Source organism: Protopterus annectens, chromosome 3.part1 (genome assembly GCF_019279795.1).
Source record: "Protopterus annectens isolate FY-2018-M chromosome 3.part1, PAN1.0, whole genome shotgun sequence".
In the NCBI taxonomy this organism is placed as follows: Eukaryota; Metazoa; Chordata; order Ceratodontiformes; family Protopteridae; genus Protopterus; species Protopterus annectens.
Genome location: NC_056732.1, coordinates 320,939,210 through 320,962,612, shown reverse-complemented (window position 1 = coordinate 320,962,612; position 23,403 = coordinate 320,939,210). Strand labels below are relative to the sequence as shown.

General features: G+C 45.5%; 1 protein-coding gene across 1 annotated transcript in view; it reads right to left on the bottom strand.

Moving 5' to 3' along the window:
- DAZL (deleted in azoospermia like) overlaps nt 1-23,403 on the bottom strand; it is a 2,235,938-nt gene that overhangs the window by 1,080,552 nt on the left and 1,131,983 nt on the right. The gene's annotated exons all lie outside the window — the stretch shown is intronic.

The window sequence follows — 23,403 nt, the reverse complement described above, 5'->3', positions numbered from 1 at the left end:
TTATTCTGATTTTGGTGGACAGCATTAGTGAAAGAGAGAAGGGCAGAAGTGGTGCTGTGGTGTGCCCTGAATCCATGTTGGGAGTTAGCTAGTATGTTCCTTTAGCGTCTAGATTTGAGGTGAAAAGTACAGTTGTGTACACTTACCATAAATGTAGATGTTCGAGTGTATTCACTGTTGCAGTCATTACATTTGGGTAATCCTGCTGGCAGGTTGCCCTCAGTCAGCCTGAATTCCAAAGTCTTGGGTCCTGCGTCGGCTGCCATCTCCCCTTCCCTGATGGCAGGTCATCAGGGGTATAAGAAGCAGCCAACGCCATTTTCTTTAGTTTTTCTAGCCCCAGATGTCAGGTGCCCCCAAAAAGGGTAGTCAAAATTTATATCTATATATAAAATAACATGCAGCAATATAAACTTTACCTTCATCCACCAGCAAATACACCACATAGGTTGTATAAATCAGAGAAGGAAAAATAGGTTCCATCAGAAGAAAAAGGGGGGCTGGCGGGTGGGTAACTTGGACTGCAACAGTGAATACACTTAAACATCTACATTTATGGTAAGTGTGCACAACTGTACTATGTTCTTCGTGTTTCACTGTTGCAGTCATTACATTTGGGTAGATTCCCAAAGCTATGGTTGGGAGGCTGGAGCTAAACAGCTTTAGGAGCGGCAATGAGACCCTGCAGAACTGCAGTGGCAAAGCCTGCCCTGGATTTAGAGTAGACTGGCAGATGATAGTGCTGTGTAAAGGTGTACACTGAACTCCAAGTAGCTGCCTCTAAAATGTCCTTGGTTGGTACTCCTCTGAGAAAGGCTGCTGAAGTGGCTGCAACTCTGGTGGAATGTGGCCTAATGCCCTTAGGCACTGGCTTTCCATGGTATAAGTAGCAGAACCAAATGCAGTGGCCTATCCATTTTGAAATAGTCTGCTTTGAGATAGCCTTTCTTTGTGATCCTGCAGCATATGTCACTAATAATTGCACTGTTTTTCTGAAAACTTTGGTTCTGTCCAAGCAGAATCTAAGCTGTCTGTGTACGTCTAAAGAATGCAGAATTCTTTCCCCCTTGTTCTGTGGATTTGGATAAAAAGTTGGCAGATTAATGGTTTGGTTAAGAGCCACAATATACACCACTTTAGGCATAAATGTTGGGTTTGTCCTCAGGGAGACCCTGTCCGGATAAAAAATGATAAAAGGTTCCACAGTCATGAGTGCCTGTAGCTCTAAAACTCGTCTTGCAGAAGTTATTGCTAGGAGCAGAGCTGCTTTCCAAGATAAAAACTTTAAATCAGCAGTAGCAGCTGGCTCAAAAGGAGGCAGGGTGAGTTTTTCCAAGACATAGTTGAGGTCCCATGCAGGTACTGGTGATCTCCTTGGAGGCCTTAAATTCTTGGCTCCTCTGAGGTACTATTTTAATAAGGGATGAGAAACGATTGGTGGCTCTGCATTGTAATGAGACGAAATGGCAGAGGCATGAATTTTAATAGATGAGAAAGATAGGCCTTTGTCCAGCATCTCAGTTAAGTATTGTAAAATCTGAGGAATATTTGGCACAGCTGTATCTGTTCCTTGTGCCTGGTTCCAAGCACAGAATCTCTTCCATTTTCCAGCATAAGATTTTCTAGTACTAGGCCTTCTGGCTTCCAAAATGACATCCATCACAGCTTTGCTGAGAGGTGTGTTTGTATGACTACATTATCCGCCATGCTGCCAGGTTTAAAGTCCTGAGCTGGCTGTGCAGGATCTGATTGTTTTGCTTGGACAGTAGATGCGGTACTTGAGGTAGGGTCCAAGCTGGGCATTGAGACAAGCTCCTTAATACTGGGTACCAATGCTGGCGGGACCAGTCTGGTGCAATCAGTATCATCTTTGGCTTCTCCTGTCTGACCTTTAGGAGTACCTTGGGGAGGAGAGGCAGAGGGGGAAAGGCATACACTGATAGGTTTCTCCAGCTCAAGGATAGGGCGTCCACTTTCCATGCTTGTCTGTGATAAATCCTTGTGCAGAATATTTGTAGTTGGTAGTTGTGAGGGGAGGAAAATAGATCTATGTCCGGGCATCCCCATTTCCTTGTTATCATGCTGAAGACTTGTGGATCCAGCTGCCACTTGTGGGGATCCATGAGGTTTCTGCTTAGTTCGTCTCTCAGAGTATTTTTCCTTCCTGGCAGGAATTGTGCCTGCAGATGTACTTGGTAAGTCAATGTTGTGTCCCACAAAGTCATGGCTAGTCTGCAAAAGGGGTAAGAATGTGTGCCCCCCTGCTTGTTTATATACCACATGACCGTGGTGTTGTCTGTCTTTATCAGTAGTTGTCCTGGTTGAAGTAGGTCCTTGAAGGCTGTCAGGGCATTTTGATCAGCTAGCATCTCTTTTTGATTGATATATAGATGCATTTGGTTTGAGGTCCATGTTCCCTGAATGCATCTTCCTGCCATGTGGGCCCCCCAGGCATAATCTGACGCATCCGTTGTTAGTGTGTGCCTGGCTGGGGGTAATGTGAACAGCTGTCCCTTGTTTTGGTGACAAGCCTTTGCCCACCATTGAAACTCCTGCTGCAGGCAGGGAATGAGAGTAATTATAGTTTCCAGGCTGTGGCAATGTTGAGTCAACACTTTTTAGCTACCATTGAAGTTTCCTCATTTGCAGTCTTGCATATGGAATTAGTAGGATGCAGGATGCCATGTAACCCAAAGCCTGCAGACTTTTTCTTGCAGATAACTGAGCCTTTGTTGCTAACAGTTTGAAGTAGGTAGTCAGTTGTCTTTGTTTGTCTGGCGTGAGATAAGCCATCTGGGCAGTTGTATTTAAGTTTGCACCCAGGAATATTATCTCTTGAGAGGGTACAAGTTTTGATTTATTTTCGTTGACTGTGTACACTAGGCATGTTAGAAGTTTTTTTCACAAATGCCAGATGCTGTAGAAGAATGTTCTTGTTCTCTGCTTGAATTAGACAGTCGTCCAAGTAAGGATATATTTGTATTCCTCTTTGTCTGCAGAATGCAATTACTGGAGCCAAGCACTTTGTAAAGACCCTGAGCGCAGTAGATAAGCCAGAGGGCAGTGCAGAGAATTGGTAATGCATTGAGCCAGCCTTGAATCTGAGGTATCTTCTGCATATTTGTCTGATTGGGACATGCAGGTATGCCTCTTTTACGTCTAAAGTTACAAGCCAAGCGTTCTTGCCCAGCATGGGCAGTAGCTGCTGCAAAGTCAACATTCTGAATTTTGGTACATCCAGGAATGTATTCAGAATCAATAGGTCCAGTATTGGCCTCCAGGCCTTGTCCTTTCTGGGTACCAAGAACAGTCTTGAGTAAAATCCTTGTCCTCGCTCTTGCTCTAGCACTTGTTGAATGGCCCTCATGTCCATGAGGGATGACACTTGTTTTTGTGCCTCTGCCCATTGATTGTTTGGCAGATCTGGCCAGCCGTTTGTCATTGGCAGGGTATGGAAATGGAACTTGTAGCCTTGTGACACTATATTTAGAACCCACTTGTCCTGGGTTATAATGTGCCAATTTTGAGAAAAAAGTCCTAATTTTCCCCCTAAGGGTGCTGCCAGGAAATAAGTGATTGGTGCAGGCAGGGGGAAGTCATTGGGACTGTTTCCTGTAAGGTTGTGATTTGTCTTCTCCACTTTTGGAGATAGAAGTACCCCATTGCTTTGACCTGTATGAACCTTGAGCCTGGGATCTGCCTCTAGGGTGTCTGGGTCTACCACTTTGAGGTCTGTCTGACACTGGAAAGGACCAATTATTTGTTGTCCAGTGTCTACTAAACCTAGGTGGCTGTACTTGTAAGAAATCTTTGACCGTTTGCATAGATTTAGCCTTGTCCTCCATTTTCTTTAACACCTCTTCTGCCTTAACACCAAACAAAGAATCATGCTGTAAAGGTGCATCTAATAATTTAACTTTAACATGATCAGGCAGATTTTGTTCCTTTAACCAAGCATGCCTTCTAATTACAGAACCAGTAACTGCGGCCCTGCAGGAGGCCTCTAAAGAATCAAAACCACATTGCCAAGTATGCTTTTCAACTTGTTCAGCTGCATGCAATATATCCTGCATTTCCTTGTTTTCTGCACATTCAGAATTTAACATTTTCTGTTTAAGCAATGCCATGACATGTTGCTGATATTTGAGCATATGAAACTTTTAGTTATGTACTTACCATAACTTCGGATGTATGGGATCCATCTCGCCTACATTCATGACAGATGGGTTCGATCCATCGGCCTCTCATTGGCTGGGCTACTCCTATTCCAGGATGCACTACACCTGCTTCCCCAGATCTTGTTTGTTCGCTTTCATACATCCATGCAAACACAGAAAAACTAGTAGTCACAATAACCAACTAATGTTCTTCAAGAAAGAACGCCAAGAAAAGAGGGACTACAGCTCCTCTAAATCCAAATGGAAGGGGAAGGAGGGTGGGTACTTATGAATGTAGGCGAGATGGATCCCATACATCCGTTATGGTAAGTACATAACTAAAAGATGTAATGGGATCCTATCTATCCCGGTGGCTCATTGGAAAACACTCCTGAGAACTGTGGAACCAAAGGAAGCTCTGCCTCGAGAAACCACATCCAATTTGTAATGAGAAATGAAAGTGTGGAGAAGTCCAGGTTGCTGCAGCACAAATATCATCTATTGATAACTTGGAGTGAAAAGCAGTAGCCATTGCCCTGGTAGAATGAGCCTTGACTGGAAAGGGAGGTCTTTGTTAGCTTGTGAATAAATAAAAATGATACAATCTTTAATCCATTTAGAAATGGAGGTTTTGTTACTGGTTGACCCAATTTGTTATTGATTAGATTTCAGCGTTTGGCGGTTCTATTCAAATAAAAGCAGTTGTCCAATTGATGCAAAGTATATTCTGCTATTAGAGAATTCTGGGAAAAGACAGGAGTTCTATAGTTTGTTGCATACAGAAAGAGGAGGCCACTTTTGGTATAAATGCAGGGTTTAATTTCAATGAAACTCTATGCTTGTGAAAAATTAAATAGGGAGGATCAGAACAAAGAGCTTGAAGTTCTGAAACTCGCCTGGCAGACGTTATGGCTACTAAAAAGGCCGTTTTCCAAGACAGAAATTTTAGATCACAGGTAGCAGCTGGTTCGAAAGGATGGGCAGTTAGGGCAGCAAGAACCATATTCAAATCCCACGGGGGGACAGGATGAGATAAAGGAGGCCTCAGGAGCCAAGCCCCTTTAAGGAAAGCCTTACAAAGTTTGTGAGACATCAATGAAGGTTCAAAAGAAGCATGAAAATTAGAAATGGCCGCTAGCTGAACCTTAATGGTAGAAACTGAAGAGCCCGACTGAAAAAGGGAGGCCGGAAAATTCAGAACCTCCGATACTGGTGCAGTGAGAGGATCTATACCCCGTTCTAGAGCCCAGAAAGCAAACCTTTTCCATTTACTGGAATAAAGTTTGATGGTGGAAGGTTTATGAGAAGAAGACAGTATATGGACCACGTCCGGGGAAAGAGCATTGTCTCGGACTAAGGATGGAAGTGGAGTAACCATGCTGCCAACTTCAGGGACCTGAGAGACGGGTGAAGCCGTCCTGACTAATGAGTCAACAGGTCTGGCACCGGATCCAGAAACCATGGACCTTCTATCGCATGCCTCTGTAGGAAAGGAAACCAAACTTGGCAATCAAAATCATCTCGCTCTCCATGTAAATGGCCTTCTGTATCACCCTCAGTAGGAGGGGAACGGAGGAAGCGAGGAGAAGACCGGGGCCAAATGTGAGTCAGAGCGTCCCTGGGAATCTGTCCCTGAGAAGGAAACAGTGTGAAGAACTCTCTGCATTTCGCATTGTGAGGGCTGGCAAACAGGTCGCAGCAAGGAAGACCCCATCTGTCGAATATTTTTTCAGCTATACCCTGGTTGAGGGACCAGGGGTAAAGAATGGTCCTGCTTAATCTGTCCGCAATCACATTGGACTTCCCTGCCAAAGTCTCATGGCTTCTCTGCATAGTGGGTAAGACCTGGTTCCACCTTGCTTGTTTATGTACCACACCACCGACATATTGTCGGATAGGATAGTAATCGGGCCCTGTGGGAGAGCGTGATGGAGAGCTTGGAGTACCAATAGTACCGCTCTCATCTCCAGGACATTGATATGCAAATGTGTTTCCTGGATCTGCCATGTGCATTGGACCGACCTGTCCAGGTAATGACCCCCCCACCCTACCTGGGAGGCGTCTGTAGTCACAGTGGCAACGGGACGTTAAGGTATGAAGATTTGATTGGAGAAGACTGCAACTTTCCGTGATTATGATTAAGTGGTTCAAGGGAAGTTCCTGATAAGACCATTGAACCGACAGTAGCCAATGTAAAATTCGCATGTGTCTAAGTCTGCGCCTATGAAAGTAATACGCTGAGATGGCTGTAGTACAGATTTTTGCAAATTGAACATGATCCCCAAGAAACGGCCCAAGGTGAACGTGGCTCTGAGCGCTTGGAGTAGTAGATGCTCGGAGGTGGCAGTAAGGAGCCAGTCGTCTAGATAAGGAAACACCTGGAATCCCAGACTTCTCAGGTGAGCAGTTACCACTGCCAGACACTTGGTGAACACCCTGGGGCTGTGGTGAGACCAAAGGGCAGTGCTCGAATTGGAAATGACTGACTCGAGGCGCGGAAGAAATGTCTCCTGGACTCTTGAGCTATGGGAATGTGATAGTAAGCGTCCTGGAGATCTATGGAGCACATCCATGCATCTTTTTCCAGCAAAGGAAGAATAGATTGAAGAGTGACCATTCGAATTTGGACTTCTTTAAAACGATTCAATGAACTGAGGTCCAAAATGGGCCTGAAGTCCCTGTCTTTTAGTACCAAAAATAATTTTGAGTAAGTTCCTAATCCGATCTGGTCGATGGGGACAGGCTGGATGGCTCTTTTTCTAGCAGCTTTGAAACCTCTAATGCTGCCTGATCCCGCTGACTGGGTGGTACGTCCGGGATTTCTTAAAGAAAGGGGGTTTGTTGAAGGGATGATATCCTCCGGTAATAATCGGAGCACCCACTGATCGCTTGTTATGGATTCCCAAGCTTGTGGGTGCGTCAGCAGTGACCCCGACTGGCTCGAGTTGCACAGTCGGGCAACAACTCAGGAACGCTGGTTGTATGAAGAACCACGAAAGGAATCGTCTCCAGAGTTACGGGGCCTCTGCCACCTCTGGCGGCGTCTTCCAAAATCCCCTGCCTCTGGAGGGGAATCACTGGGTGGAGTAGGAAAGACTTTTGAGATTTTTAAACCACATTTCCCTCCTCTCCCAGCCTTGGGGTAAGGCCTGGAAGGAGCGGAAAATACAGTCAAAGTCTTGCCCTCCTGCTGTTAGTGTGTCCTTCACCTTGGGTCCAAACAAAGATGACCCATCAAAGGCCGAAGGAAGACTTGAAGGCCTCCCAGGCTTGTCTCCTGAGGGCAACGCCTGTTCCTTTGCTCTTACTAGCCCTTGCCCGCTGACATGCAAATGAGCCTCATGGACAAAGAGGGTAGTCATCTGTGCGCAAGGCTGTGCGCCAACAGTCGGGCCAGCTTCAGGTAGATTACCAACAAGAGAGTCATTTAGCTCTTTGAGAAGATCCCTTTGGAGCCTCGTAAAATGACATAAGTAGTTCAGCGAGGACAGGGTACGCTTTCCCACCTATCCATACTCCTAGAATCCTTATTAGGAGGATGAATAGCCTCTGCCACGCCCTGCTGTGTGGCAGAAGCCACCACCAAAGCATCTACAGGCACACCCTTTGTGAGAAATTCCTTCTGGGGCTGACAAAATTTATTGGGCCTCCGTTCCACAGAATCAGGGTGTTCCCACACCCTTCGAGAAACCAAATCAAGGCGTTCATCGAACGGCGGAGACACCCAGGAGGCGGAAGGCTGGGCCCCAAAGGCCTTGAGGAAGACTGACTCCTCAGCTGAAGGGTTTTGGCTTGCCAGTCACCTCTCTGTCTCAGAATCTCCAAGATATCTGAAAAGGAGATATCATCCGAAGATGATTTGGGGACCCTTTGCATCGAGGGCAGTATGCGATGTAATGGACTCATCTTGGGAGTCTACGTTTCCCTCTACATTTCTTCTTCCGGGGGGGGGGTTCGAGCAGTTTGGACGGACGGACCAACAGAAAGAGATACGTGGTTCTCTTCAACACTTCTTTCCAGGGGTTCCGGCAAGCAGCGGACGACGACCTACCCCGAAAAGAAGAAAATGGGGTATCCTCAGGCCCTGGGGCCCGCTGCCAGGGGCTGCAACACAACAGAGGCACCAGTCTCCAATTCTAGGGACGGTGAGGTAGAATCTTGTTGAACCGGCAAAGGCATGGCCAGCTCCTCATGGCCTCAAAGGCGGACCTCCAGAATCCAAGGAGGTCACTGGTCTAGAGGCCACGATGGCACTGGGAATTCCAGCAGCCGATGCACCGAGAGGAAGACTAGGCACGAAGCACCCAATCCCAAAGTATTCCCTCGGCCTGGCTGAAGAGGTGTACCAAACCCTGAACCGGAGGACAGGGTAGGAAGCACAGTCGGAGTCGAGAGGCTTGTAAGGGTCTCTGCTCCAACCGTATGGCTCCACATTGCTCCACCACCACCGGCTCCAAGAGGTTGGAGGAGGAATCAAATGTGTTAGAGGGGGGATCGGCTCCAAAGCAAACTGTGCCGGAGCCGAGACCATTTTAGTAAACACTGGAGATTGGAATAGCCTCTGTAAAACCCTATCCAGGTCCGAATCTGACAGTCTCGAGGATTTAGAGGAGGTAGACACTTGAGAAGACTTTCCTCTCGGCGAGAGAAGGGGACCGCTCCACCACAGCATGGACCACCATCAGCACCGAAGGAGCCTTCTTGAGCCGAGGGGAAGAGTCTGAGCTGCACACTTCCACCGCCCGCCATTGGAACCGATGGAGGTGATTCACCTCTCGATACTCCAACTTGCGGCTCGAGGCAATGGAGCCGAGTAGGAGGTATCGAGGCAGATCAGTGGAGCCGAGGAAGAAGAGGTCGACTTGTCGGTGCCGACGATCTTTTCTTTTTGGAAGCAACAGGAGGATTTAAGGCTTCCTCAAAAGAAGGTTTGATAAGCCCTTTCAATATCAACTTATTCTTGCGTTCTTGAAGAACTCTAGCAGAGAAAGCATGACATACGCTACAAGTCTCTTGCAGATGTTTCGGCCCCAAACAATAGACACTGACTGAATGGCTGTCTGTGATGGACATTTTATAACTGCACCGAGTGCATTTTTTAAAACCTGACTTTTGTTCCTTAGACACAGTACAGGCCCTTCAAAAAGTATGACTTTACCACAATGAGTAAGCACTATAACAGAATTGCGCCAACTGAAAAGCTCGAGACACACTGGCGCGATTACTTAGGAAAAAAAGTTTACCTCACAAACAAACAGACAAAACAAGTCCAACGGCCCAAAGCCCTCTAATTTAAACGGGCTTGGCCCGAAACAATTAACCACAAAAAAAGTAATTAAGGCTAAATAGCACACAAGGGTAGGGCAAAGGCCCTCTAACTTAAACGGGCCTTGCCCGACTGAAAAAATAAAGTACCAGAAGACACTCAAGCACTCAAAAGTAACAAATAGTAAGGAATAATAAGGAATAGCTGTTAAAACAGCTGTTTGGTTAATATATGACAAAAAACCCCAAGGTCAAAGACCAATAAAGGTAAAAAGAACCACTTAGCTCCAGCCAAGTCGAGACCACGTCCAGCTTGTAAAGCGATCTGGGGAAGCAGGTGTAGTGCATCCTGGGATAGGGAGTAGCCCAGCCAATGAGAGACTTTGTGCTAGTGTATTATGGATCGAACCCATCTGTCATGAATGTAGGCGAGATAGGATCCCATTACATCTGACAGTTTAAGGCCATTATAGCCAAGGTAGCAGATGTGTAAACCTTTTTTCCCTATCTATCCAGTGCCCTAGAATCCCTATCAGAAGGGGTAGGGTTTTTGGCACCGGAAGCCTTTAACACCCTTGGGACCCTGAGAAATAGTTTCTGGGTCTGCAGCAGGGTTTTTAAAAAGGAATTTATGTGAGTCAGGAACCCTGTAATATCTGTCAGGCTTAACAGGAGCCGGAGGTAAGGAGTCAGGGGTAAGGCTTGACTCCGAAAACACATCATCTACAATGTCTAACACAGGAGGGATGGCTAGTGGCTTGTGCTGAGGTAGTAACAGGAAATCCCTGAGCCTCTTTTTAGACTCTGAAAAATCTTGGCTCTCCCAGTGGAAATGCTCCCTCATGGTATGTAAGGTTTCCCCAAAAGAATAATCCTCAGGAGGAGAAGCTGAAGGTATGGATTCTTCAGCATCAGAATCCTCATAGGGGGAAAAGAATATTCCTGATCAGAAGAGGAATCAGAAGAAATGGAAACCTGATCTGAAGATTCACAGTCAGTCTCTTGCCTAGGCCTCTTCTCAGGAGGGGGATGGGAACCTCTGATCAATGTAATCAAGTCTTCTGCCATTTTGAGCATCTGTTTTTTGGGCATGAAGGCCTGTCCACGTGACTCTTGAAGTTGCTTCTTTGCCTTTGAAGGTGCTTTAGTCTTTGCCTTTGAAGTCGGTTTAATGTATAGGTGTTTGGGTCTGAATACACCCTTAGAAGCCGGTGCCTGCTCAGCGGCTTCGGACCCATCTGAAGGATTAGCATCCGAGGCTCCAATACTTTGAGTTTCCAGCAGCATAGCCGACTCCACGTGGGAGTTGGTAGCGGCCTGCGACTCTAAAGTAGCGGTCGTCAGGGGCTGCGAAAGCGCCTCACTGAGAACCAGCGAACCGGCGACTGGCTTAGGAGAAGCTTCGTTGTCGGTTTTGGGTCTCGGCTGTCTTTCTTTTTCTTTGCATTTTTTGTGAATTCCAGTAGTCAGGTGGCTTTCTGACGACATTTCTGGATAATTAAATCTGCGTCCAAAGTAGTTCAAAGCATAATCATACCGACGCTTAATAGTGCGCTGGTTACATCTAGCACAAAACTGACAACCCAGAAAATTATGATCAGGGCCTAGGCAAAGAATACAGTAAGAATGAAAGTCCTTATGAGGTATTTGCTTCCCACAAGAAATACAATTATTAACTTTTTCTGACATCGGTTCTGGAGCAAGAAAAAGTTTCAACTAACTTTATAGAAGACTTCGGATCTGAAATTCGAAGAATGAAAGTCCTTATGAGGTATTTGCTTCCCACAAGAAATACAATTATTAACTTTTTCTGACATCGGTTCTGGAGCAAGAAAAAAGTTTCCCCAACGGCGTACTTAACTTTATAGAAGACTTCGGATCTGAAATTCGAAGAATGAAAGTCCTTATGAGGTATTTGCTTCCCACAAGAAATACAATTAACTTTTTCTGACATCGGTTCTGGAGCAAGAAAAAGTTTCCCCAACGGCGTACTTAGCTTTATAGAAGACTTCGGATCTGAAATTCGAACTCAAAAATCTCAGGAGTAGGCCGACCGGCACTTGCGAACTGCTTCTGCTTCGGGCACCGCGCGGCAAGAAAGACTAAAGAAAATGGTGTCGGCTGCTTCTTTTATACCCCTGACGACTTGACGCCAGGGAAGGGGCGACGACAGCCGATGCAGGACCCAATACTTTGGAATTCAGGCTGACTGAGGGCAGCCTGCCAGCAGTATTACCCAAATGTAATGACTGCAACAGTGAAACACGAAGAACATCAATTTCTTATAGGCGTCCTTAATCTTAGACCTCCCAGGAAGCCTGCTCCTCCTCTATGAAATCTGAATATTTTTTGAAGAAGTTGACTCAGGCTCCTTTTGAGGCTGCTGCATCAGTTTCCTTGCAACATTGTTCCTAGAAGCCTGTTCTTTTATTAACTCTTACTTCTGCCAGATTGGTGTATGAGTTACAGGCCCTTATGACTTGTCCTCCTTTATTGGTCTTTCATGAGGACAGGCTGTCCTTGCGCACTAACCCTTCTTTTATGCCTAAGCTGGTTAATGAGCTATCAATGAATCTGTTTATTAATTTCCATACTTTTTCCCCTGTCCGTAATTTGACATATAGAGGATGCTGCACACTTTGGATGTGCATAGCAACTCAGGGTTTATTTGGACAACACTAAGCGTATTGGAAAATCTGATGTGTTATGCGTTTCTTTTCATCCTAGATCTTTGGGACTTGCTGTATCCAAGCAAACTATTTCTTCTTGGATTTCTAAAGCTATTTCCTTTTGTTATGCTTTTCATGGCAGCCTTCCTTCTTCAGTTAAGGTTCATTCTACTAGAGTTGCAGCCTCCTCAGGTGCTTTTTTAAGGGCTTAGATACTAATTCTAGTCTTGAGGCAGCTGCCTGGACTTCTGTGTATACCATTAAAAGCACCACAAGTTGGACTGTATTTCTAGAGCTAAGGCTAGTTTTGCTATTGCTGTTCTTCATGGCTATTGGTGGGGGGGGGGGTCTTCTGCACTTTCACCCCTTCCAAGTTTCTTCTTGAGTTTTGGTACTCTCGCACCTGGGAATACTGCAGCAGTGAATGTAAAGACATAATACAGTTGTGTAAAATTTTACCATAACGGTAGATGTCCTTGCTTCAATACTGTAACATTTGCTCCCTCTCTCCATCCCCCTAGTATTTTGTCTTTCTAGATGTGCAGGTTACCTCTTAGGTTTCCTGGACTGTGTTCCTACTGCGGCATTCAGTTCTGATTATGGTAGGTGTGAATGTCACCTTTATGCCCTACGCTATGCAAGGAGCATATGGGTGATATTTGGCTTACCGTTTAAAAGCAACAAGTTGTCTTCACAGACTGGCCGGACATTTGGGCTTCACGGTAGGGAACACCATCTGTTAAGAATACTGCAGCAGTGAAGGCAAGGAAATTCAGCATTATGGTAAGAATTTACACAACTGTACTTTTTCCATGTCAGGAATTTTATTTCAGTGGTAGCAGCTGGTTCAAATGGGGGTAAGGTCACTTTTTCTAGAACAAAGTTGAGGTCCCAAAGAGGGGTGGGTTGCCTTCTGGGAGTTCTGACATGAAGCACTCCCCTAAGGAACTGTTTCATTAGGGGGTGAGAGAAGATAGAAGGAAGATTAGGAATTTGGGCAGAAATAGCAGAGGTGTGTATCTTAATGGGCAAGGAGGATAGGCCTCTGTCCACCAAGATGGCCAGATATTCTAAGGTGGCTGCAATGTTTGCTGAGGAAGGGTTGAAGCTTTTCTCCTGACACCAGACAGAGAATCTCTTCCACTTGGCAGAATAGTTTTTTTCTAGTACTGGGTTTGCTAGACTCTTTTGAGTATATTAAGCACCTGGCTACTCAGGAGAAGCTCAGGGCAGAAGTTTGTGAGAGTTTGAGAGTCTGCAGGTTGGGGTGTAGGAGTTCGCCTTTGCCTGAGTCAGCAAATCTATTCTTTGGATAGCAGCCTGGGTTTTCTTTGGTCAAAGTCATTAGCCAAGGATACCAATGATGCCTGGGCCAGACTGAGGCTATCAGGATGACCATCGATCCTTCTTCCCTAATTTTTAGAAGGACTCTTGAAAAGAGAGGCAGGGAAGGGAATGCATACAGAAACAGATGGTTCAAGGGGAATGAGAAGGCATCTGTCCTCCATTCTATGTGAAATTTATTCCTGGAACAGAATCCTTTCAGCTGAGCATTCTTGTTAGTGGCAAACAGGTCTACTTGAGGGGATCCCCATTTCTGGACTATACTGAGAAAAGTTTCCTGTTGCAGCTGCACTAGTGGGGATCCACAAGTGTCTGCTGAGGCGGTCTTCTAAAGTAGTCTGAGCCTCAGGAAGGTACTGAGCTATCAGATGCAACCCCACAGCATCAGCAGTCTCCCAGATCTGCACTGCCGGACAGCAAACAGGGTAGGAGTGGGTGCCCCCTTGTTTGTTTAGGTACCACATGACTGTTGTGTTGTCCATTTTGACAAGCAGGACCCCTCATTTCCAGCGATCTTGGAAGGCCATAAACGCCTTCTGTACTGCCATCAGTTCCTTCCAATATATCTGTTTGTGCCTGAACTGTTTTTCCCATTTACCCTGAGATAGGAGGTGCTGGAAATGGGCTCCACAGGCTGTGTCTGATGCATCTGTGGTTAAGGTTTGGTCCTGAGGGAAGAATGTGAAGGGGAGACCCTGGTTCTGTGTACATGCTTCTGCCCACCATGCCAGATCCTCCCGAGGCAGGGAATTATCTGAATTTCTCTCTACAGGGGCCTGTGAATGTTAGCACCAGGAATTCTTGAGATACCACCGAAGTCTCCTCATGTTAAGCCTGGCCAAAGGCATCATTAGTGTACAAGATGCCATGTAGCCCAGTGCTGAGGAATTCCCTGGCTGAAAGGCACTGTCTCTGTACAATGGCCTGGAAGTACTGAGTTAGAAAAGCAGCCTTGTCTGGAGAAAGGAATACTTTTTAGAGGGAGGAATAAAGCAGGGCTCCTAGGAAAACTATCCTGGTGCTAGGGTTTATGTTGGATATGTTGAGGTTTATGGTGAATCTTAGAGAACAGAGTATGCCCTGGGTGAGAAAAAATGTGCTCTTCCTACTTTAATCTTTTGCTTGTGCATAGGTGTTCAATTGCATTTATTCTGCTGCATTTGTTACTGCTCGTCAGTAGCCTGATTAAATTGTTCTACATCTACCCTCTGCTAATTTCAAAGCTGCTTACTGAATCTACAAAACCAAGTGCCATTTTCAATTTACTCTGACTTATACTGCACTTGTATCTGATTAACTGTGCTGTTTTATTAATTTGCATTACATCTGCACTGTATTTTTTTCACTATTTTACTATTAAACTGTTTAATTAACAGAGTGTGAAAGTACAGTTTTGTACCTACCATAAATGTAGATGTTCGAGTGTTCACCCTGCTGCAGTCATCACACTTGGGTTATCCTGTCGTCAGGCGGTCCCGCAGTCGGCCGGATTTCCAAAGTCTTGGTCCGACGTCGGTTGCTGTCGCCTCATCCCTGATGTCAGTGAGCCAGGGATACATATATTGCAACCGACGCCATTTTCTTCAGTTTTCCTTGCCCCAGATGTCAGGTGCCTCCAAAAAGGTGATCAAAATTAGTACCAAATGGTGTGAACACTGTACAAACACAAAATCCCTTCAGCTATAAGCAAATACATCAGTAAGGCATAGCAGAGATTTAGCCAGTAGATCAGAGGGGTTGGAGGGAGGGTTACCTGGACTGCAGCAGGGTGAACACTCGAACATCTACATTTATGGTAGGTACAAAACTGTACTATGTTCATCGTGTTACCCTGCTGCAGTCATCACACTTGGGTTGAGTCCCAAAGCTAAGGTAGGGTGGAGGTATCATAGAGGGTTACTTGAGGCAATGAGGCTCTGCAGAACTGCAGTGGCGAAGCCCACCCTGGACTTAGAATAAAGAGGTAAGTGATAGTGTTTGGTGAAGGTGTGTACAGAACTCCAAGTTGCAGCTTCTAAAATTCCCTTGGTAGGAACCTCCCTGAGAAAGGCTGCAGAGGTAGCTGTTGCCCTGGTAGAGTGAGATCCAATGGTAGGAGGAACTGGTTTCCCATGATGGGTATAACAGAACCATATGCAATGGCCTATCCATTTAGAAATGGTTTGTTTGGATATAGACCTCCCTTGAGAAACTGTAGCATAGGATACAAAGAGCTGGTCAGTTTTTCTGAAAGCCTTAGTTTTATCCAAGTAGTAACGAAGCTGCCTGTGAATGTCCAAGGAATGCAGGAGTCTCTCACCTTTGTTCTGTGGATTGGGGAAGAAAGTGGGTAGGTGGATGGTTTGATTTAAAGCTACACTAGAAACCACCTTAGGCATGAAGGAAGGATTAGTTCGTAGAGAAACTCTGTCTTGATGCAAAATGAGGAAAGATTCCACTGCCATAAGTGCCTGTAATTCTGAGACTCTCCTAGCAGAAGTTATTGCCAGGAGCAGGGCAGTCTTCCAAGATAGGAACTGAAGGTCTGCAGAGAAAGCTGGTTCAAAGGGAGGTAACGTTAGTTTTTCCAGAACAAAGTTGAGGTCCCATGTTGGTGTAGGAGCTCTTCTAGGTGGTCTAATGTTTTTTGCCCCTCTGAGGAACTGCCTTAGAAGAGGATTTGAAAATAAAGGCGGATTAGTGTCGTACTGAGCTGAAATAGCTGAAGCATGGATTTTAATTGAGGAGAAGGAACGTCCTTTGTGCAACATCTCAGCTAAATACTGCAGAATGTGAGGCATATGAGTTGTGTCTTGGCCTTTAGCTTGGTTCCAGGCAGAAAACCTTTTCCATTTGTCCGAGTAAGCCTTCCTGGTGCTTGGCCTCCTGGCTTCCAGAATAACATCCAGAACTGCTTGTGAAACAGGGGCTGGTTGGATATTTAATTGATTTGCCATGCAGCCAGGTTTAAAGTTTTGAGCTGGCTGTGTAGAATCTGTTTGTTTTGCTGCGTGAGCAAATGAGGTATTTGAGGCAATATCCATGATGGGCTGTGAGCCATATTCTTCAATAGTGGGTACCAGTGCTGGCGTGGCCAGTCTGGGGCTATGAGAATCAGTCGAGGTTTCTCCTTTTTGACCTTCAAAAGAACCTTTGTGAGAAGTGGTAATGGAGGAAAGGCATATGCTGTCAGGTTTTTCCAAATGAAGGAGAGCGTCCACTTTCCAAGCTTGATGGTGGAATGTCCTTGTACAAAATTTTGTCAGTTGATAGTTTTGAGGACTGGCAAACAGGTCTATATTCGGAAGGCCCCATTTTTGAGTTATCATTGTAAATATTTGTGGGTCTAGTTTTCACTCGTGGGGATCTTTGATGTTTCTGCTTAGGTCATCTGCCAATGTGTTTTCCTGTCCTGGCAGGAATTGAGCTTGTAACTGGACTTGGTAGGCCAGAGCTGTGTTCCATAAGATTATTGCTTGCCTGCAAAGAGGGTAGGAATGTGTGCCCCCTTGTTTGTTTATGTACCACATTACTGTGGTGTTGTCCGTCTTTATTGCAAGTTGTCCTGGATGTAGTAGATCCTTGAAGGCTGTCAGAGCTTTCTGTACAGCTAGCACCTCTTTTTGATTTATGTGCAGTTTTCTTTGTTCTGCAGTCCATACGCCTTGAATGCATTGCCCTGCCATGTGTGCCCCCCAGGCATAGTTTGAAGCATCTGTTGTGACAGTTTGCCAGGTTGGGGGCAAGGTGAAAGGCTGACCCTTGTTGAGGTGACATGCCTGTGACCACCATAGAAATTCCTGTTGAAGGCAGGGAATGAGAGATATCACTGTGTCCAAGCTGTGGCTGTGTTGAGACCATATGCTTTTTAGGTACCACTGTAATTTCCTCATATGCAGTTTTGCAAATGGTATTATCAGAATGCAAGATGCCATGAAGCCCAAAGCCTGCAGAATTTTTCTTGCAGTTAATTGGGTCTTTGTTGCCATTGTCTTGAAATATTGAGTCAGTTGTAGTTGCTTCTCTGGTGTAAGATAAGCCTTCTGAGCCGTTGTGTCCAAGCTGGCACCCAGGAATGTCATTTTTTGTGAGGGTACTAATTTTGACTTCTTTTCGTTTACTGTGTACCCCAGACAATTTATTAAATGCTTCACAAAAGCCAGATGATGTAAGAGAATGTCTTTTCTTTCTGCTTGGATGAGGCAGTTGTCCAGGTATGGATATATTTGAATTCCTCTTTGTCTGCAGTATGCAATTACTGGTGCCAGGCATTTTGTGAAAACTCTGGGCGCAGTAGATAAGCCAAAGGGCAGTGCAGAGAATTGATAATGGGTTGAACCTGCAATGAAACGGAGGTATCTTCTGCAACTTTGTCTGAAAGGGACATGCAGGTATGCCTCCTTGAGGTCCAACGTTACCAGCCATGCTTCCTTGCCCAACATGGGAAGTAGCTGCTGTAGTGTTAGCATCTTGAATTTGGGAACTTGTAAGTAAGTGTTTAGAATTGAAAGGTCCTGAACTGGTCTCCAAGCATTGTCCTTTCTGGGTACTAGAAAGAGCCTTGAATAAAATCCTTGGCCTTGCTCTTGAGTTGGTACCCGATGAATGGCTCTCATGGCCATGAGAGCTGTAATTTGTTTTTGAGCCTCTGCCCTTTGATTTTGTGGCAGGTTTGGCATTCCTCTTTTCATTGGCAAGGTGTGAAAGTGGAATCTGTATCCTCGTAAAATTATGTCTAGGACCCATTTGTCCTTTGTGACCATGTGCCCGTTGTCTGCAAAAAGTGCTAGTTTTCCCCCCAAGGGGGCTGACAAAAGAGCTTTGTTTGGCCAGCTGAGGTGCAAGTCATTGAGTTTGCCTTCTGGTGGGCTGAGACCTGTCTTCTCCTCCCTTCTGGGTTGGAGTGCCCCATTGGCGAGGTTTATACTGGGTTTGTGGTTGTCCTCTGCCCCTTGGGCGCCTGTATTTACCCCTCTGAGGTCTGTCAGTGGCTGGAAAGGACCATTTTTTTGCTGGCCAGTTTCTGCTGAAGCGAGGGGGTTGTACTTGTAGTAAATCTTTGACTGTCTGCATTGATTTCGCCTTATCTTCCATTTTCTTTAAAACTTCTTCTGCTTTAACTCCAAAAAGAACATCCTGCTGTAAGGGAGCATCTAGTAGTTTTGCTTTAACATGATCAGGCAGTCTTTGTTCCTTTAACCAGGCATGCCTATGTATAACTGATCCAGTGACAGCTGCTCTGCAGGAGGCCTCCAAAGAATCAAACCCACATTGTAAGATATGTTTGCCGACCTGCTCGGTGGCGTGCAACAAATCCTGTACTTCTTTCAATTCAGATTGTTGAGGGAGGGAGGTTATATTTTGTTTTAACTGAGAGATCAGAAATTGCTGATACTTAAGCATATGAAATTGACAATTTACTGCTCCATAGCTAATGTGGCTGAGGTGTAAACCTTTTCCCCCACCTGTCTAGTGCTTTTGAGTCCCTCTCAGAAGGTACTGGGTTTTTAGCCATGGAAGCCTTAGCCCCCCTTGGGACCCTGGGAGATAGTCTCTGGGTCAGCTACTGGGCTTTTGTAAAGAAATTTGTGGGAATCAGGTACTCTGTAGTATCTATCAGGCTTAGCCGGAGCAGGAGGTAGAGAGTCTGGGTTGAAACTGGATTCTAAATAGACATCATCCACAATGTCCAAAACAGGTGAGATGGCTAGAGGTCTGTGTTGGGGGAGTAAAAGAAACTCTCTGAGCCTTTTCTTGGAATCAGAGTAATCCTGACCTTCCCAGTGAAAATGTTCCCTCATAGTGTGTAACGTTTCCCCAAAAGAGTAGTCTTCAGGAGGGGAAGCTGAGGGAATAGAGTCCTCAGCATCTGAATCTTCATACGGAGAGAAGGAATAGTCTTGGTCCTCAGAGGAATTCGAAGAAATAGACAGTTTCTCAGAGGAAGCAGAATCTTCCTCTTGTCTAGGCCTTTTGTCAGGAAGAGACTGTGAACCCCTGATAAGAGAAATTAAATCTTCAGCCATTTTGAGCATCTGTTTCTTAGGCATAGGGCCTTGAACAGGAGACTGAAGTGTAGTCTTTTTAGATTTAGAAGGAGTCTTCGACTTAGAAAGCATTTTGACTGTAAGAGTCGTCGGTCTGAAAACGCCTTCAGAAACCGATGGTGTTTCAGAAGCACCGACGTCCTTGGAAGGTAAATCGTCAGAAGGGCCTGAAGTAAAAGGCTGCGTCGGCCTAGTACATTCCGTCAAAATATCCGTAGCGGTCTCGGGTTCCAGAACTGCGGTAGTCAGGGGCTGCGTCAGAGCCTCACTGATAACCGGAGAACCGGAGACCAGATCAACCGAGGCCTCGGAATCGGGCTTAGGCCTGGGCTGTCGGTCCTTGTCCCTGCGCTTTTTGTGCACGCCGGTAGTCGGTAGCTCCGGCGGCATGTTATAGTTAAATTTTCTACCAAAATAGTGTCGTGCGAAATCAAATTGTCTTTTAATAGTACGATTAATAAACATAGCACAAAAACGACAAGAAGTGACGTCGTGATCAGGGCCTAGGCAAGGTATGCAATAAGAATGAAAATCCTTATGAGGCATTTGCTTCCCACAAGAAATACAATTGTTAACTTTTTCTGACATCGGTCTGAGGCAAGAAAAGTTTCCACAATGGGGTACTTAGCTTTATAGAAGACTTTGGTCTGAAATTCGAATTCGATTATCTCAGGAGTCGGCCGACCAGCACTTGCGAACTGCTTCTGCTTCGGGCACCGCACGGCAAGAAAGACTGAAGAAAATGGCGTCGGTTGCAATATATGTACCCGTGGCGCACTGACGTCAGGGATGCGGCGACAGCAACCGACGTCGGACCAAGACTTTGGAAATCCGGCCGACTGCGGGACCACCTGATGACAGGATAACCCAAGTGTGATGACTGCAGCAGGGTAACACGATGAACATCTGTTCTGCTGTTTCATTTAAGTGTGTAACTGTTCTCCTAAACAGAGTTAAAAACTTTAGCATAGTCTGGTTAAAGGTCTTTACTCTATCCAGATCTGTTTGTGGGATTCCTGTGTTATCTCCTATGCCATCTTGTGTTGACTGGGGCTTAACTGCACTTAGTGGTTGCAACTGGTCTGGCATAGGGTGTCTAGCTAAGAGCTCGGAGACAAGAGTGGATTGGTCAATTCCAGTGTTTCTATTTTACTTTCATTTTTGGGGTATTTAAACCCCACATCTGCAGGTTTGAACTTGCTTGTGAGTCACACACTGCCGCAGCATTGTTTTAACCCTTTGTGAGGTATCTTAGTGGGCATTTTTTTCCCTTCCAGCACTCCTGTGTAAGTGATGTCCTCCCTTGCAGCTACTGTATTGATTTTACCCACCCCTACTCACACCTATAAGTACTCTCCTCAGACAGTACCCACTCTACTATCCCTGACCTCTCTTCCACAGATTCTGACAACCATGGACAGACAACTTCCTATGGTTTCTCCTACTACTCTGGTTGATATGGGCCTCCTGAGACAGTGTAGCAATTCCCTCATGTACACGGACAACCCTCTACTACTACCACCTAGGAACACAATAAGAGAGATGCAATTACATTAAGAATCTAGAATCCTTGCTCTCTCAATCACAAGCCAGTACATCCGGCACTGAGAAGGCTGTCTGCACAAACACAGCAAACACCACAACTCTAACACCAGCCACACCTGTACAACACATTCCCACATATGCAGAGATTCTCAACAAAAACATACTTATACAAAAGAGACCTCCAAGGCAAAAACACACACGCACAGCATAATCCACAGCACCAAGCACCACAGATAGTACGCACACTTGTGTCTCTCAGCCTCTAAGACCCAGTCACAAACCCAACATACTAGTCATAGGAGACTCTATCGTGAGAGCCTCACCATGTTAGACAAGGAGAAAGTCATGCTAAGTTGCTTGTCAGGTCCTAGAATCCGGCATATCATGCACGCACTCAACAACAGGTACTGTTATGACTCTGTTATAGTCCATGTTGGTGTGAATGACTTGAGACATACCTCTCTGGACTATATGAAGAGAGACATGATTAAGTTTGCTGAATACGTGTCCCAGGCAGGTATGTCCCTAGCCTTAAGCAGCATCTAACCATCACACAGAATGATGCCGCAATACAAAGAGAAAATGACTGACTTTAACAACTGGTTAAGTTTCTGGTGTCATTCCAAAGGGATCTAGTAACTGACAGCCTGGGAGGTCATGAATGACAGACCACGATGTTTGCCAGACGTGGCCGTCACTTGTCCCCCCTTCTGGCAAAAGCTCTTACCTCCCCATAGTGCCTTTTTAAGTAAAGTGATGAGGACAAAATTACCAATGTGAGAAATTCTTCTAAACAAAATTTAAAGGTCATGCTGTTATACACTACGAGTCTTAACATGAAACTGCACTCACTGCACGCATTCCTCGCCCTAGAATATGCTGACATTTGTGCAGTCACTGAAACTTGGTTCAAACTGCAGAGGGCACTCCAGTCTTATCAGGTTACTTGTACTACCATACATTCCTACCCCAAATGGATGGCTACAAAGCCAAATGAGGTGGTGTTTCAATACTTATCAAACACATACACACCTCCAGGTTGCTCAAACTGTATGGGGAACAAGAGACACTCCAGCTGCAGTTAACTATTGACAAAACAACCATTCAAATCACAGCTAGCTACAGAGCCCAAACCATGACTCAGAATGCCCACTCCACCTATCTGGACTTACTTGACTCTATCAAGATTCAACCCTCTACCCTGATCCTGGGCATCTTTAACTACCCAACCATAAAGTGGAAGACCTACTCTAGCCCAAACATGAATGCTCAAAGATTCCTGGACTTCATCAGTGCCAATGCACTAGATCAGCTGGTTGACACCCATACGAGAAAAACTCCTGGACCTGGTACTTACCAACATAAGTAGCCACTGTAGCACCGCTACAGTATCATCCTGCTTGGTAACATCCAATCATAAAAGGATCACTTTAGAGGTCACCCCCCCCCCGGCCAGGGTGAAACAAAAAAAAAAACTTTTCTAAAGCTGACTACAACCTCCTGAGAGCGGGTATAAGCAGCTTCAGAACCACTGTCCCTTCAGATGGAACTAGCACTAATGTCCAAGCCTGCACCAAAAAACTATATGAGCACCTACAGCTATGTGATTTGCACCTATTCTGAAGCATTGAAAACGTCTGCAGGATTCTTCTATAGGAATGTGTAGTTATGAATCTTTCAGGTCCAGAATGACCATTAGAGCTTGAGGGATTATCATAGGGAGCAGCTTTAGAAAAGTAAGCATTCTGATTTTGGGAACTAAGAAAGACTGATTGAGGATGGAGAGATCCAGGATAGGACACCACAAGACTTCTTTCTTGGGGACCAGGAAAAGCCTGGAGTAAAACCTTTTTCCTACCTGGTGGTTTGGTACTGGCTCCACAGAGCCCGTTGTGCACAGATTTTGGATCTTAGAAATGGCCTCTGCTCTATGATTTTGTGGTATATCTGGGAGACCTGATAATCTTAATGGCTCTTTGAAACTGAGCTTGCAGCCATTTGAAATAACTTCCACCACCCACTTGTTGGCGGTGATAAGGGCCCAGTTCTCCTTGAACAGGGTAAGTCTTCCTCCAAGCTTTTCAGCAGTTGGTGGTGGAAGGGGGGGTGGGAGCTGCGTCATTGCTAATGTCTGCTAGGGCCCTGTGGACTAGCACTCCCCAGTCTGGGTGTTCTTGATGACTACTGCCTTGCCCTTTGAGATTCTTGCTGCTGTCTATGAGGCCTTTCTCTTCAGGTTTTTCTCTGACTTGGCTTAGATAACGAGGGAAAAGACCAATGTTTACTGGTAAAATTCCTACTAAATGTGTGTGACTGCACTTGGAGGAAGTAATAGTCTGCATGGATTTAGCTTTATCTTTCATCTTTTCTAAGATGGGCTTAGCAATAGGTCCAAAG